The 14,483-nt window shown below is 42.7% G+C and overlaps 2 long non-coding RNA genes across 2 annotated transcripts in view; one reads left to right on the forward strand and one right to left on the reverse strand.

Annotated features, from left to right (window-relative positions):
• LOC142830665 (uncharacterized) overlaps positions 1-14,483 on the reverse strand; it is a 79,203-nt gene that overhangs the window by 20,798 nt on the left and 43,922 nt on the right. The gene's annotated exons all lie outside the window — the stretch shown is intronic.
• On the forward strand, positions 8,519-14,204 carry LOC142830664 (uncharacterized). The gene is made up of 3 exons (XR_012906106.1): positions 8,519-8,653; positions 8,910-9,017; positions 13,428-14,204. It is a non-coding gene; the product is annotated as an uncharacterized LOC142830664 (long non-coding RNA).

Below are 14,483 nucleotides of genomic sequence, written 5' to 3' on the forward strand. Positions count from 1 at the left end.
AGTCACAACACTGTAGTACAGCAGGGTGTCCACACTGGCACTCCAGTGCTAAAGGCTGCACTTTAGGTAAGCCACAACTGCTAGTGCACACAAAATGCTTTGCAAGTGTGGACACCTCAGGAGTTACAACTACACTGATTTACTGCAAGTGTAGATTGGTCTAAATCTCCCATTGTTCGGTCTCTCTTCCCCCATTCCTTCTTTCCCCTTTTCTCCTGTCTTTGGATGGTTTTCAACATTTCCCACCCCCTCAAACCCAAACTGTTCCTTAGAAGACATTTCCCCAACCCATGTTCTTCTCTACACCTCTCTATCTGTTCTTTCTCTTCTCCTCATGTTCTCTGTTGGTCCCTCACTCTTAGTTGCTTCCTCCATTCCTTCCTCATCTCCTCCAGTTCTCATAGCTGCTTCCTACTCCTAATCCATGTTTCCCCTTTGCCTCGCTCTACTCTTCCCTTTGTGCCTTTCCTCCACTGCTCAGCACACAAAGCAGAGAAGCTGAAACTGTATTTAACAATTTTTTCTGAAGCAAGACAACACAAGCACTTTGTTAATGTAATCCCCACCTTCTTCATTCTGCTCCTTTTCCTTTTTCTGATGTTCCCTTCTTTCTGCCTGGTTTCAAGCAGGAGTACAAGGTATGGTCATAGAATAATAGAATACTAGGAATGGAAGGGAACTTGAGAGGTCATCGAGTCCAGTCCCCTGCCCTCATGGCAGGACAAAATACTAGACCATCTGTCTAGACCATCCCTGATAGACATTTATCTATCCTACTCTTAAATATCTCCACAGATGGAGATTCCACAACATCCCTGGGCAATTTATTCCAGTGTTTGACTACCCTGACAGTTAGGAACTTTTTCCTAATGTCCAACCTAAACCTCCCTTGTTGCAGTTTAAGCCCATTGCTTCTTATTCTATCCTCAGAGGCCAAGACGAACAAGTTTTCTCCCTCCTCTTTATGACACCCTTTTAGATACCTGAAAACTGCTATCATGTCCCCCCTCAATCTTCTCTTTTCTAAACTAAACAAACCCAATTCCTTCAGCCTTCCCTCATATATCATGTTCTTCAGACCTTTAATCATTCTTGTTGCTCTTCTCTGGGCCCTCTCCAATTTCTCCACATCTTTCTTGAAATGCGGTGCCCAGAACTGAACACAATACTCGAGTTGAGGCCTAACCAGTGCAGAGTAGAGCGGAAGAATGATTTCTTGTGTCTTGCTCACAACACATCTGTTAATGCATCCCAGAATCATGTTTGCTTTCTTTGCAACAGCATCACACTGCTGACTCATATTCAACTTGTCGTCCACTATAACCCCTAGATCCCTTTCTGCCATCCTCCTTCCCAGACAGTCGCTTCCCATTCTGTATGTATGAAACTGATTGTTCCTTCCTAAGTGGAGCACTTTGCATTTGTCTTTATTAAACTTCATCCTATTTACCTCAGACCATTTCTCCAATTTGTCCAGGTCATTTTGAATTATGACCCTATCCTCCAGAGCAGTCGCAACCCCTCCCATCAGCTGCAAACTTAATAAACGTACTTTCTATACCAATATCTAAATCATTGATGAAGATATTGAACAGAGCCGGTCCCAAAACGGACCCCTGTGGAACCCCGCTTGTTATGCCTTTCCAGCAGGATTGTGAACCATTAATAACTACTCTCTGAGTATGGTTATCCAGCCAGTTATGCACCCACCCTATAGTAGCCCCATCAAGGAGGTCCAGAGCAGGCAGGGAGTGAGAATGCATGGAACAAACTGTTCAGAAGTGCAATGCTACTCTGCATCAGAGCATCTGGTTAATTATCCCTTCCTGCTCTCCACAGTTGCCACTATTGTTATAATAGCCTTCTTCTCTGAAGCTCCAGCTGTCTGAAACAGCCTCCCTGTCTCTCTCTGCTTCATTGACTCTCTTCACCTCTTCTCAGGGCTCAGCTGGAAAGTTCTCCCTCTCTCATCTGTACCCCTCTGCTGTTGTTTAACTTTGTAACTATATTATTTATAGTGAAGTGGTCATGGTCTTAGGATACAGTATGTATGAAGATATTAATTGCTTTGTATTGAAAGCACAGTGGAGTGGGGGGAGAAGAAATAAAGACCTTAAAGGTCCCCTGCTTGATGGCTCTATTAGCACTGTGTTCACTGAGCCAAAGGAAATGCCAGGGGTGCTGGGAGCCAAGCCTTCCCTCCCCCACTTTTTACCATGGGCCCCTCCTTTGCCCCTCCTCCTTGCCCTGAGGCCTTGCCCCAGGCTAGGCCAGTGCTCCAGCAGCTGGAGCCCAGCTAGGGATCACTGTACACCTATGGAGAGCCACATAGCACCCTTCACACTGGGCAGGTAGGGGGGTAACAGTAGTCCACACCCCTCATCTCCAGCCCCCAAAATCCCTACCTAGACCAGATGGAGCATCTGTGGCTTCCGACACCTGCCAGGAAGGCTCTTACCGTGGCTGGGTTGTTGCTCCATGGCTTTGCTCCATGACCAAAGCCAGGTCAGTGTAAGAGCTGCACAGGTGCCTGTGAGGAGCCATGGATCCTCTATCTGACCTGGGCTGGGGGTACTAGAGATGGAAATATGGGATGGGACTATTCTTGGGTCCCCCAGCTTTGTGCAGGTGGAGGGCCCAGACTTCTCACTGCACTTAGTTTTCTGGCTTAGCGGGTGTGGGCCTCAGGGGGAAAAGAAGGGTATTGGCTCGTCCACAGAGTAGCCTACCTCCCACTTTTGATAAAACTCCACGTACCCATTTTATTTTTTTAACCTTAGAACATTGGACAACCCTAAAATGTTAATTAACATAAGGACTGGCCAGTTCCTGTCTGGGAGTTACTCGAGTAGCTATGGACTTGGTCAGTGGAGAGAGGTTTTCTTGCTCTGGGAAGCAAGGTCAGGATAGTTTACAATTGTAACTACCCCTCTGTCTTCCTGGCCAGAACGGAAAGCATCCCTTCTCATTCTGTGGCCTTCTGATCAGTCACAACCTGGTGCCTCTCAGGGCCAGTAACTTATACAGGGTAGGGACACCATGGGTGAGAAGAAACTAACAAAGAGCCCTGAGCTCAGTGCTCAGATGAGGAAACAAAGTGCTAGCAATCAGCACAAAGGCTCAAAGAGAGGGAAGGAAAAGGGGAGAATTAGGTGCAGAATGCAAATTCAGGCCCCTACAGAGGAGGGAGTGAGAGGAGGAGAGCGGCAGGAGCCAAGCTAATTTGCTCCACTCCCAACTATAAATCCTAAAGATTTATATAATTTTCATCAAGATTACTGACAGCATGGCTATTTTAACTCTGCAATTCTTCCTTGCTGTCATGGTCCTTTCAGAGGTTCCTTGCTGTATGAATAGATTCTGAGGCAGTTTTCTGCCAGTGATTCAGAATAATAGTCCACTGCATATACATATATATAGCACCATTGATCCAAGAATCTCAAAGCTCTTTCCAAACAACAATGAGACCGACAGCACCCTGTTAGGTAAGCAGCTGTTATTATTCCCATTTCACAAATAATTAGCCCCAGCTAAAGAGAGTACGTGACTTGTACAAGCCCCCCTAGAAAATCAGCATCAAAGCATGTGATATTGCTTGCATCCTGTTTTCCAGTCCTGTTCTCAGATCACCATTGAACCCTGCCCCCAAGATATCATGCCTCCTAGAAAGAACACTAATGCATTAGTGGACAATGAAAATGATAGGGCAGAAGTTTTAGGAAGGCCCAACAATATAAAAGGGAAGGGCAATAAGGTGAAGAGGCAGTTCCCTCGTATAAGATTTAATTACAAATCATTGGCAGAGATGTGCCTGTTCCTGGTCATGTCACCATTGGAAAAATAAATTTCACATAGTCCCTGCACTAAGGAACTGTCTACATAGGAAAATTTGACCAGTTATACTTCTATAGTTATTATGCTAGATTTAACTCTAGATAGTTATACAGCATGGACTCTCCAGATACAAAAATAGCTTTTTTGTTTGTTTGTTTCGTTTAAATCTCTTTCCAAAGTAAGAAATTAAAATCCACTCAAAACACTTTTATTCTGGATTAAGAGTGTTGACATTGGGAATTACACCAATATAACTATCAGTTTAAAGTCACACCTTATTTAATACAAGTATAACTTCCCCTAGCTGACAAACCCCGTAATCTCAGGCTGCTAAACTAAAATGGTGGCCATGAAATGTACAGAACAGAATAGAAAAGAATCGACCAACAAAGAATCCTCTTCCTCCACCCACTCACTGAATTCTGTGATCAATATTTAACACGGTGATCTGGCCATTTTTTTAGATCCAGATTATTATCTTCTGTGTACTACAGGTTGAACTACTCTAGTCTGGCACCCTTGGGACCTGTCTGGTGCCAAACCAGAGAATTTGCAGAACCATGGGAGAGCAATATTGTCTAGCAGCATAACCAACACTTCCACTGCCTCTTAGAAGACATTTATGGGTAAATTAGAGCTAAACAACAGCACAGAACACAGAGCTAGGACTGGTGTCCATAAACAAACTTTATGGGACTGCAGGAAACTTGGCCACACCCATGATAACTAAAATCATGACAGACGTTGCTGGATCAGAGAGTGCTGGACTAGAGAGATTCAACCTGTATTACTACCATTATTTACTAGTACCATAAGTGTGGCATTGGGCTGTACACAAGGAGTAAAGTTATGTTCCCTACGTTAAGCAGGTTGCAATCCAGGTAATCATAGATTACCAATGACTGGATTTAGAACTAGATGAACAAAGTGCATTTGTTAACTTGGTAGTGCTTCTCCTACTATTGCTCTCTTTGAAGGAGAGGGACTTTATTTTACATTTTATTTTTAAATGATCAATTAAAGGAAAGTTGTCAGGCCACATGAATTGTTCTAATTACTGAGTTTTCACAGTATTAAATACTCTAAGTTAAATCAACTAACATTTAGCAAACTGCTTCTACTTTTCCCCCCACTTCTTCCTTTCTAAGAGCTCTCCACAGAATTAGCAGGTAGGTGCTAATTGCAAATGATTAAGTGCTCACCAGTCTTACACTTCTTATTTAAATATTAATGAGATGGATTAGCATGGAACATGGCTTGTATTAATTTTATAAATGGAAGTATGCATGGATCACTGACTCCTGTTTTGTATTCTAAGAAGCATGGAACAAAAGAAAAACTATTTAAATACAAAAAGTGTATTATTAGAATACCATGTATTTCTGTTGGCAAGAAAGAAATGAAGAACTAAAGGGACTGAACAAAATAAAGATAAACACTATTAATTTGTACAAGCTGCATATATTTTTTTCAATAACCAGAAGGTGCAAAGCTTATCTTTTAATAATAGTTATCTCATCAGTCTCTGTAAATGAGCAAAATAGGTTACACATAAGTCAGGTTTAAATTTTTCCATACAGCACAGATACACACATAGAAACATATCTTGCTTTTGCTATAAAGAAGTAAGTTGGCTATTCTTGAAATATTTCACGTATCTGAACTCCCATCACAGGACCACAAGAAGCCCATTCAACATCCTAATTGTTCTCCCCTGTCTACAAAGATGACAAGCTATTTCTAAATGGTATTTTCTTATTATTATGAATCACCTCTCCTTCCTCCACTGCTGTTCCTCCTCCTCCTCAGATGCCATGGAAAATTAAAGCCTATTTTTCATGAATTGTTGTGTTAGCATCTACAACATTTTGACTAGCTTAACCCGGCCCCTGAGACTCAGGAAAGGTGATTGCATTTCACTGTAGAAGAGAAAGCACATCTGTGATTAAACTGAAATTAAACTGGTTAAAAATGTAAAATTAATTGTTTTTATTTATGGCAGACAGAAACAATTATATGCTGATACCCAATCTACCAAATTTCCCCTCACATAGATATTGTTGAATTTCCCTGGCAAATATTTTTAATATATATATAAGAAGTTTGCAGCCATTTGCAAGAATGTACATGGCCATGGGATAAGAGGGAAGGTCCTTTCTTGGCTTGAGAACTGGTTAAAAGACAGGAAACAAAGGGTAGGAATAAATGGTAAATTTTCAGATTGGAGAGGGGTAACTAGTGGTGTACCCCAAGGGTCAGTCCTGGAACCAATCCTTTTCAACTTATTCATAAACGATCTGGAGAAAGGGGTAAGCAGTGAGGTAGTAAAGTTTGCAGATGATACCAAACTGTTTAAGATAGTCAAGACAGAAGCAGACTGTGAGGGACTCCAAGAAGATCTCACCAAACTGAGTGATTGGGCAACAAAACGGCAAATGAAATTTAATGTGGATAAGTGTAAAGTAATGCACATCGGGAAAAATAACCCCAATTATACGTACAGTATGATGGGGGCTAATCTGACTACGACAAATCAGGAAAGAGATCTTGGAGTTATCATGGACAGTTCTCTGAGAACTTCCACACAGTGTGCAGAGGCGGTCAAAAAGGAAAATAGGATGCTAGGAATTATTAAGAAAGGGATAGAAAATAAGACCCAGAATATCTTACTGCCCCTGTATAAAACTATGGTACGCCCACATCTTGAATACTGTGTACAGATGTGGGCTCCTCACCTCACAAAAGATATTTTGGCCTTGGAAAGGGTTCCGAAAAGGGCAACTAAAATGATTTGGAAGGGTTTGGAACGGGTCCCATATGAGGAGAGGTTAAAGCGACTGGGACTTTTCAGTTTAGAAAAGAGGAGACTGAAGGGGGATATGATAGAGGTATATAAAATCATGAGTGGTGTGGAGAGGGCCGATAAAGAAAAGTTATTTATTAGTTCCCTAAATAGAAGAACTAGAGGACACCAAATGAAATTAATGGGTAGCAGGTTTAAAACTAATAAAAGAAAGTTCTTCTTCACACAGCATGTAGTCAACCTGTGGAACTCCTTGCCAGAAGAGGCTGTGAAGGCTAGGACTATAACAGAGTTTAAAGAGAAGCTAGATAAATTCATGGAGGTTAGGTCCATAAAAGGCTATTAGCCAGGGGATAAAATGGTGTCCTTAGCCTCTGTTTATCAGAGGCTGGAGAGGGATGGCAGGAGACAAATCGCTTGATCATTGTCTTCGGTCCACCCGGTACTGGCCACTGTCGGTAGACAGGATACTGGGCTAGATGGACCTTTGGTCTGTCCCAGTATGGCCGTTCTTATGTTCTTTCTTATATTGCAATGTTAATTACTGGGACAATATGTAAATTATGTTGAAGTGCAAAGTCAGTGACAGTGACTATGTTTTTCCAAGTAGCTGGGGGGAAAGAACTGCTGTTTGCAAAGTATCTTTACTTAAGGAAACTGAAAAGGGGAGTTGACAAAATTGAAATTTGGACTATAGCATTATGAGGTCTCAATCCTTTTTTATTTTTAATATATTTGTGATCTACCTCCAATCACTTGAAAGGAAAAAAAAATATACAAGTATCTTTTTTAAAGGGGTCACACAAACTATAATTAAATATTTAGAATCAAAACCATCATTGTATCAGTTTTTTCCCTGATCCTGGAAAACACATCAGGATGTGAATTTGTTCATCCACGTGGCTAAACATATTGACCTACTGGTTAGACTGGAATTACTCACATACTTTAAAGTCTGCAGGATCAGGCTCTCTCTTCCTTTTACAACTTTTTTTCCTTGAGGTTGAAGGTAATAAGAGGAAATTAGTTTGCAATATTCAGATAAAATCCAGTCTAGAAGAAGTAAGCCTCAATTATCAGAAGAGTTGGAAGAATTCTGGGGCAGATTTAACAGAAGCAGAGTGATGGCTCCAAACATAGTAACAACTGAGATAGGCAACAATTAAGAAGGGGTCAATTACCAATCTCTGCCCACAGATATGTATATAGAACTTCTCTATAAATTAGGGAAGTGGAGTGCAAGTATTAGAGGAAAGAACTGGCCCATAGTTTTGTTATTACCACCACAAAGGCACAGTGCTGATAAAAGAATGTATGGTTGCAGATGTAATCCCCACACCTACTGTGTGGCACCTAGACCACTGCAACAGTTAAGATCAAGAGACCTAGACAGCATGGGCTGGAAGCCAGCCAGCATTTAGCTCAGCAGTTAGAGGTTCCTATAGTCAGCTCACAAGGTCCCAGAGTCAAATCTGCCTTGGTGGTGGTTACACAAACACATCAGCAGTGAAGATGCATTCAGTAAGATCTTTTGCTGTTACCCAGGCAAACTAGCCTTTGGTCACATAAGAGCATCATATCCATCTCTTACCTCCTTTTTCTTGGCTACTGTTGCTGCTAATAATGGCATTACTAATTTCATCAGTGATACTGCATTAAGATCTGCTAGTATATGCTTCCACATCTATGCTGAATCCCATTAATTTCAATGTGACTCAGCCCAGGTTCAGATGTTCTGTGCTAACAGATTCTGATGTAACATCAGGGCATTATTTAGTAGAGAAATGAAAGTTCATCACAATAGCACATTATCTATTAGTTGTATGTTATGTTGCCCTAGGTAACTGACACATTGCTAGCCTGTAGCTACTTACTAATTTGGGCAGCTTTGTTTGTCTGAGTCCTCAGTTTGTTTCTCTCCTTCATATCATTTTATTTATTTTGACTTTAAAAATATGTTTTGTGGAAAGGAGTAGGCAGGTATCTCACAGCTAATAAACTACAGCTTCAAGTCTGGTTAGTAGACATTTGGTTTTATTGAGAACTGCTTATTAAAATTTTTTTTTGTAAAAGTTCATTAAACTATCTCTTTTGAAGTTTTAAAAAAAGGATCAAAATTCAGTTATTTTGGCCATCTCTAGTGTTATGTGAGATGAGGGAAGATTTGCTCCCCGAATTATTAGTGTGACTGTTTTATTTTGATTTCCTTTTCCATTTGATGTCATTGTATAAAACAAATCCCTAGCTCAGTGATTTCTCTTTCTCTAACTAGGAATAGTATAGCTTCCTCTCCATAAGGTCCATGTGCCTCCAAGCATTTATGGATTTATCTTCACAACAGCCTTGTCTGACAGATGGAGAACTGAACCAGAATGGTTAAGTAAGTTACCCAGGAACAAACAGCAATCTGTGGCAGAGAGAGTTTAACCCAGTTCCCTGGAGACCTACTATGTTAACCTTGGTCCCTTCTAATCTTTAGCTTCTCAAAGAATAACAGAAATGAGGTTTTGCAATGGTGATTCAGATCTCATAGGTACATCAGTCCTTCTGAGAGGCTACTGTTGAGTCCACAGACAACTACTGACCTCTCCAAAAGCGAATAGAAATTTTCTTCCGGAGCTTGAATACCATAATAATAATAATGGTAATGCTTAGCCCTTATACAAGGATTTTCTAGAGCAAGGTCTCATAGAAAAAGGAACATGTGCTCATATAACCCTACTTCTGGCATTTTCCAAATTTTGGGTGCGTGACTTAAATTTAGTATGAATGATGATATTGAAGTTATGCTAGTTTCCCCTGTTCTTAGAATAGGAAATATATTTGTTGCTAAATTTATCTTTTTTAAGTGGGGACCACTACACACTGGCTGCCTGTGTGAATACCAAGAATTATCAGTCTTTGGTGTAAACATGGATATTGATGGTCTTGGGTTAATGAATCTGGAAAGTCACCTCAAGGGAACTCCACATCTGCCTGTTATGTAATGTGACTTATTTATAATAGTGTGGCAAAGCACAACAGCGGTGCTTGTCATCAGAGAGAGAAAGTCCCATATCAAAAAGGAGGGAGGCAGAAGATTCAGCTGCCACCTTCGTGGGTGCTGTGCTTCACTCTGACACAAGATGCAACCACAACTTCTAGGTTTCCTGCATTTGTCCCCTGTTGTCCTGAAGCAACTAGGGAAGCAAACAATTATATTTCTCTGTTGGCTATTGTCCTGATTTTCCTAGGCTTGTTATCAGGAAGGAATTTGCTACTATGTGGATTCAGCAAATGGTTGCATTCAGTGGTCTTAATATTTAGCTCACTGAATCCAAATGTTATCTAATTCCATTAATGACTATTAGACTTCCTATCTATGTCAATACTACAGGTCAAGAGCCTTCCTTCCAGTGCCCTCTTTCCCCAGAGCTATCTGTTTGGGTATGTCTACACTGCAAAATTAATTCGAAATAACAGCCCTTGTTCTGAATTAACTTTCTTAGTGTCTATACATGCAAACCGCTCTTTTGAAATTAATTCGAAATAGCAGAGCGCTTAATTCGAATTTGGTAAACCTCATTCTATGAGGAATAATGACAAATTCAAAATAGCTATTTCAAATTAAGTGCTGTGAAGACACTTAATTAGAAATAGAGGGCCTCCAGACCTTCCCAGGGAGCCCTGGTGGCCACTATGGGCACAACCAGGAAAACTTACTCTACTCTCCCCAAGCCCCGGAGCCATTAAAGGGATAGACCCTGGCCACAGTGTCTGTGCCACCTCCAAGCCTGCCAGCCCAGAGCCAGAAGTGGCCACCGGGGCCCCTGACCCAGTGGCCCCTGACCCAGTGGCCCAAGCCACTGGCAGCCAGCCCTCCACCACTCCCCAGAAGCAGTCTGCCAGCTCTCAGGAGCTTGACAGGGGCTGGAGAAGGCGGGCGCCTTCCTGGTCCAGGGTGGAGATCATGGACCTTATTCAGGTTTGGGGGGGGATGCCCCCAGCGTCCATGATCTCCACACTAGATGGAGGAATGAGGCCGTCTATGGCAGGATAGCTGCCAGCCTGGCCACGAAAGGCCGCATGTGAACCCAGGATCAGGTATGCATGAAAATCAAGTTGGTCCGGAGAGACCCCCAACCCTGAGCTTCCCCTCCCCCTTCTTTCTCTCCTCCCCTCCCCTCAGCACAAGCACCTTCCCCATATTTTCCCCTCCCCTCCCCTCCCCACCCCACAGTCCAGTCCAGCCCCTCCCCCTCCCCCAGGGACAGCTCTAGGTTTTTTGCTGCCCCAAGCAAAATATTTTTAGCCGCCCCCCCTTGTTTTGTTGTCTTTTACACGTTTGCATTTTGCAATGGGGTTTTGTTTGTTTGTTTTCATTTTTGTCCCACCGTTTTAGCCCTATAAATAGCAAATTTATAGGCAAAGGTGCTTCAAGTGAACTCCCCCTTTCATTCCGTGCTGGGTCATAGCAGCCTTTTCCCTGGCCTGTCCAGCCCCTCCCTATGGACAAGCACCCCTCACTCCCGACCCACAGGGGAAACAGGGTGCAGGGACAGCACAGAGCCAGAGAGGTGCAGGGAACAGTGGGGGCAGGGTACAGGGGTGGTACAGGGAATGGGAGGCAGAGAGCCAAAGGGACACAGGGTATAAGGTGCGGTGGAGGCACGTGGAATAGGACGCAGGAAATGGGAGGGGCAAAGGGATCGGGGTCTAGGGGCAGTGCAGGGAACGGGCAGCACAGAGCTGGGGGCAGGGATCGGAGGGGAGCAGGGCCCAAGGGCAGCTCAGAGCCAGAGAGTCACAGGAAAGAAGGACAGCAGGAGGTCCGGGATACAGGGGAGCAGGGGTGGCATGGGGAACGGGCGGCGTGGAGACAAAGTGGCGCGGGGCGGGGCGTTGGGGCTCCCGTGGCCAAGCAGCCAGGGCTGCTTTACTGCTGCTGCAGCTCTTTAAAATCAGCGGGGCCGTGTCACACCAGCATCCTGGCATTTGCCGCCATCTCGCCTCTGTCCCCACCTCCTCCTGAGAATCACTGTGCTTCCCCCTTCCCGGTGGCAGTTCACTCCTCTGCCCAGCCGGCGGATCAGATGGGGACACGCCGGCCATAGTGCGGGCTTTGGCCAGCCTGTCACAACTGCCCACCGGGCCAGTCCGCCCCTGCACTCTCCAGCTGATAAAATCTACTTGCCACGGGAGAACAGGCGAGTGCATTTGTCGAGCCCTGCGAATTAAGATAACTTAAATTAATGCTGTAGTGTAGACATACCCTTTTTTACTTTTATTACCGTTCTGGGTAAGGAATGACTGCCTCAGATTCTATAGAGGGAAACTAAGTGTGCATCTACACTGCACAGTTATTTTGAGATAACTAGCATTATTTCGAACTAACAATGCAATCGTCTACAAGGCATTCCCTTATTTTGAAATAATAGTCGGCTTATTCTGAAATCTGTAAACGTCATTCTATGAGGAATAATGCCTATTCCGAAATGGCTATTTAGAAATACGGCACGCGTGGATGCTTTACTGCTGCTATTTCAAAATAGGATGGCCCTGGTGAGGGGCTAAGTTATTGCTCCCCAGTCCCTCCTGGGGCTCTAAATTGAGATAGCATGTCCACATTAGAGAAGTCTGCCTCTGACTAATTCTGAGGCTTCCCTGCAGTGTAGATGTGCAATTTCAAAATAAGCTATTTCGGAATAACTATTTCAATAATATCTTATTTCGAAATAAATGTGCAGTGTAGACATACCCTAAGTGGCTGGCCTTGTTCTTACTTACGTGTATAGATCTAAGGGTATGTCTACACTACCCTCCTAGTTTGAACTAGGAGGGCAATGTAGGCATACCGCACTTGCAAATGAAGCCCGGGATTTGAATTTCCCGGGCTTCATTTGCATAAGCGGGGCTCTGCCATTTTTAAATCCCCGCTTGTTCGAACCCTGTGTCGCGCGGCTACACGCGGCACGAACTAGGCAGTTGGAACTAGGCTTCCTAGTTCGAACTACCGTTAACTCCTCATTCCACGAGGAGTAACGGTAGTTCGAACTAGGAAGCCTAGTTCCAACTACCTAGTTCGTGCCGTGTGTAGCCGCGCGACACAGGGTTCGAACAAGCAGGGATTTAAAAATGGCAGAGCCCCGCTTATGCAAATGAAGCCCGGGAAATTCAAATCCCGGGCTTCATTTGCAAGTGCGGTATGCCTACATTACCTCGCTAGTTCGAACTAGGAGGGTAGTGTAGACATACCCTAAGAAATACAACCACAGTACATCCCAGGCTCTGTGGAAGTATTTATAGGTTGTAGGGTATTTGGCTAGCTCCATCCTGTTGTCTGGCCTTTTGAGTATGTCAATGTCTCAACAAATAACAGCAATTCCTGGCTGTTATGCAACAATGACTGAATGAAGAAATAAGGCATCCTGTTGGTATTATGGTTCACCCTTGGATGCCATTAGAACTTGATAATTTCTTTCATCATTTTTTTCAATCAATACATACTGTCCTCTCTGCTAGTCTTTTTCACTCCTGCTAAAGCATGAAAGACTATTCTATAATCCCATTTCCACATAATCAACCATTTTTTCCTCTGCCCATGTGAACTGTTTTAAGTAATGCTATCTTTATGTGCTACATATTAATTTCATGCAATTAGTTAAATATTGAAAAATCATGCAGTTTACATTTTCCATACAGTGTGTAATGTTACGATTTATTGGTGGGAGAACTGAAAAATAAAAAGGAAAGATGTTTGGGCTTGCTTCTGATCACCTTGTAATTACAAAATTTACTCTTTTTTCCTCAGCTTTTATTTGTACTGACTTCTTAAGCAAACTGAAGGAGAAGTCAGGAAAAATATCTTCTCAAAGGATAACAGAGCAGAAAACTAACGGCAATACTCAATTTCTACAGATGTGTACAGGCTTGACCATACTAGGTTCTCAGGCCCAAATCCAGCAAAGCATAAAGCACAAGCTTAGTTTAACTACACAAGTAATCTGATTAAAGTCAGTGGAACTACTCTGGTGCGTTAGGTTAAATACATATTTAAATTCTTTGCGAATGGGGGTCAGCATTCTCTGCACTTTGTAGAATCATATCATAACTGAGCATCATGTTCATGGCATGTGCAATGAGGGTCTTAGCATTATTTCCAATGTGAATGCTTTTGGTTTCCAATCCCTCTATTCTTTTTCTTAACCACATGTACAATTATTCAGTCACCTTTCGTTTCCTCACATCAGGTCTGTATCCTGTACAGTTTCAAAAGGGGACAGAGAGCGCTGAAAAATGAGGCAGGCTGATATATTAGATACATATGCACATCAAAAATACACAAGAATTTGGGGATGGGGAACAAAGAAAATAAAGAAAGCATGTTCTTACAATCCCAGGACAAGCATTGCTCTCTCCCAAAGACAATGTACCATACATGTGTTATTTATATGCCACCATTTTAACAAGTCGTCAATGAAAAACATCTTGTTACCATAGTAACTAGCACACTGCATGCTATCTCTGAGACTACTACATCACCAAACTAGACACACACAGAGGCTCACATCACTGAGCCATATTTCAATAAAAGTGAAAGAACCTTTTGTGCACTATTCTGTTGTGTGTGTGTGTGTGTGTGTGTGTGTGTGTGTGTGTGTGTGTGTGTGTGTATATATATATATATATATATAGGTTATTTTTAAACACATAAAGGGAAATTGTGCTACTGTCCATTCATTTGTTGTTGGTGGAGATGTCTGTATCATGTCATTACAGTGGCACTTTACCTGGCTGCTTCTCATAATGTGTTCTTTTAGTGGGGCCAAGGAAGTAAAAGAACCTTTAGGACACCCCCAAACCCCAA

The sequence above is a fragment of the Pelodiscus sinensis genome, chromosome 9 (genome assembly GCF_049634645.1).
Source record: "Pelodiscus sinensis isolate JC-2024 chromosome 9, ASM4963464v1, whole genome shotgun sequence".
Lineage (NCBI taxonomy): Eukaryota > Metazoa > Chordata > Testudines > Trionychidae > Pelodiscus > Pelodiscus sinensis.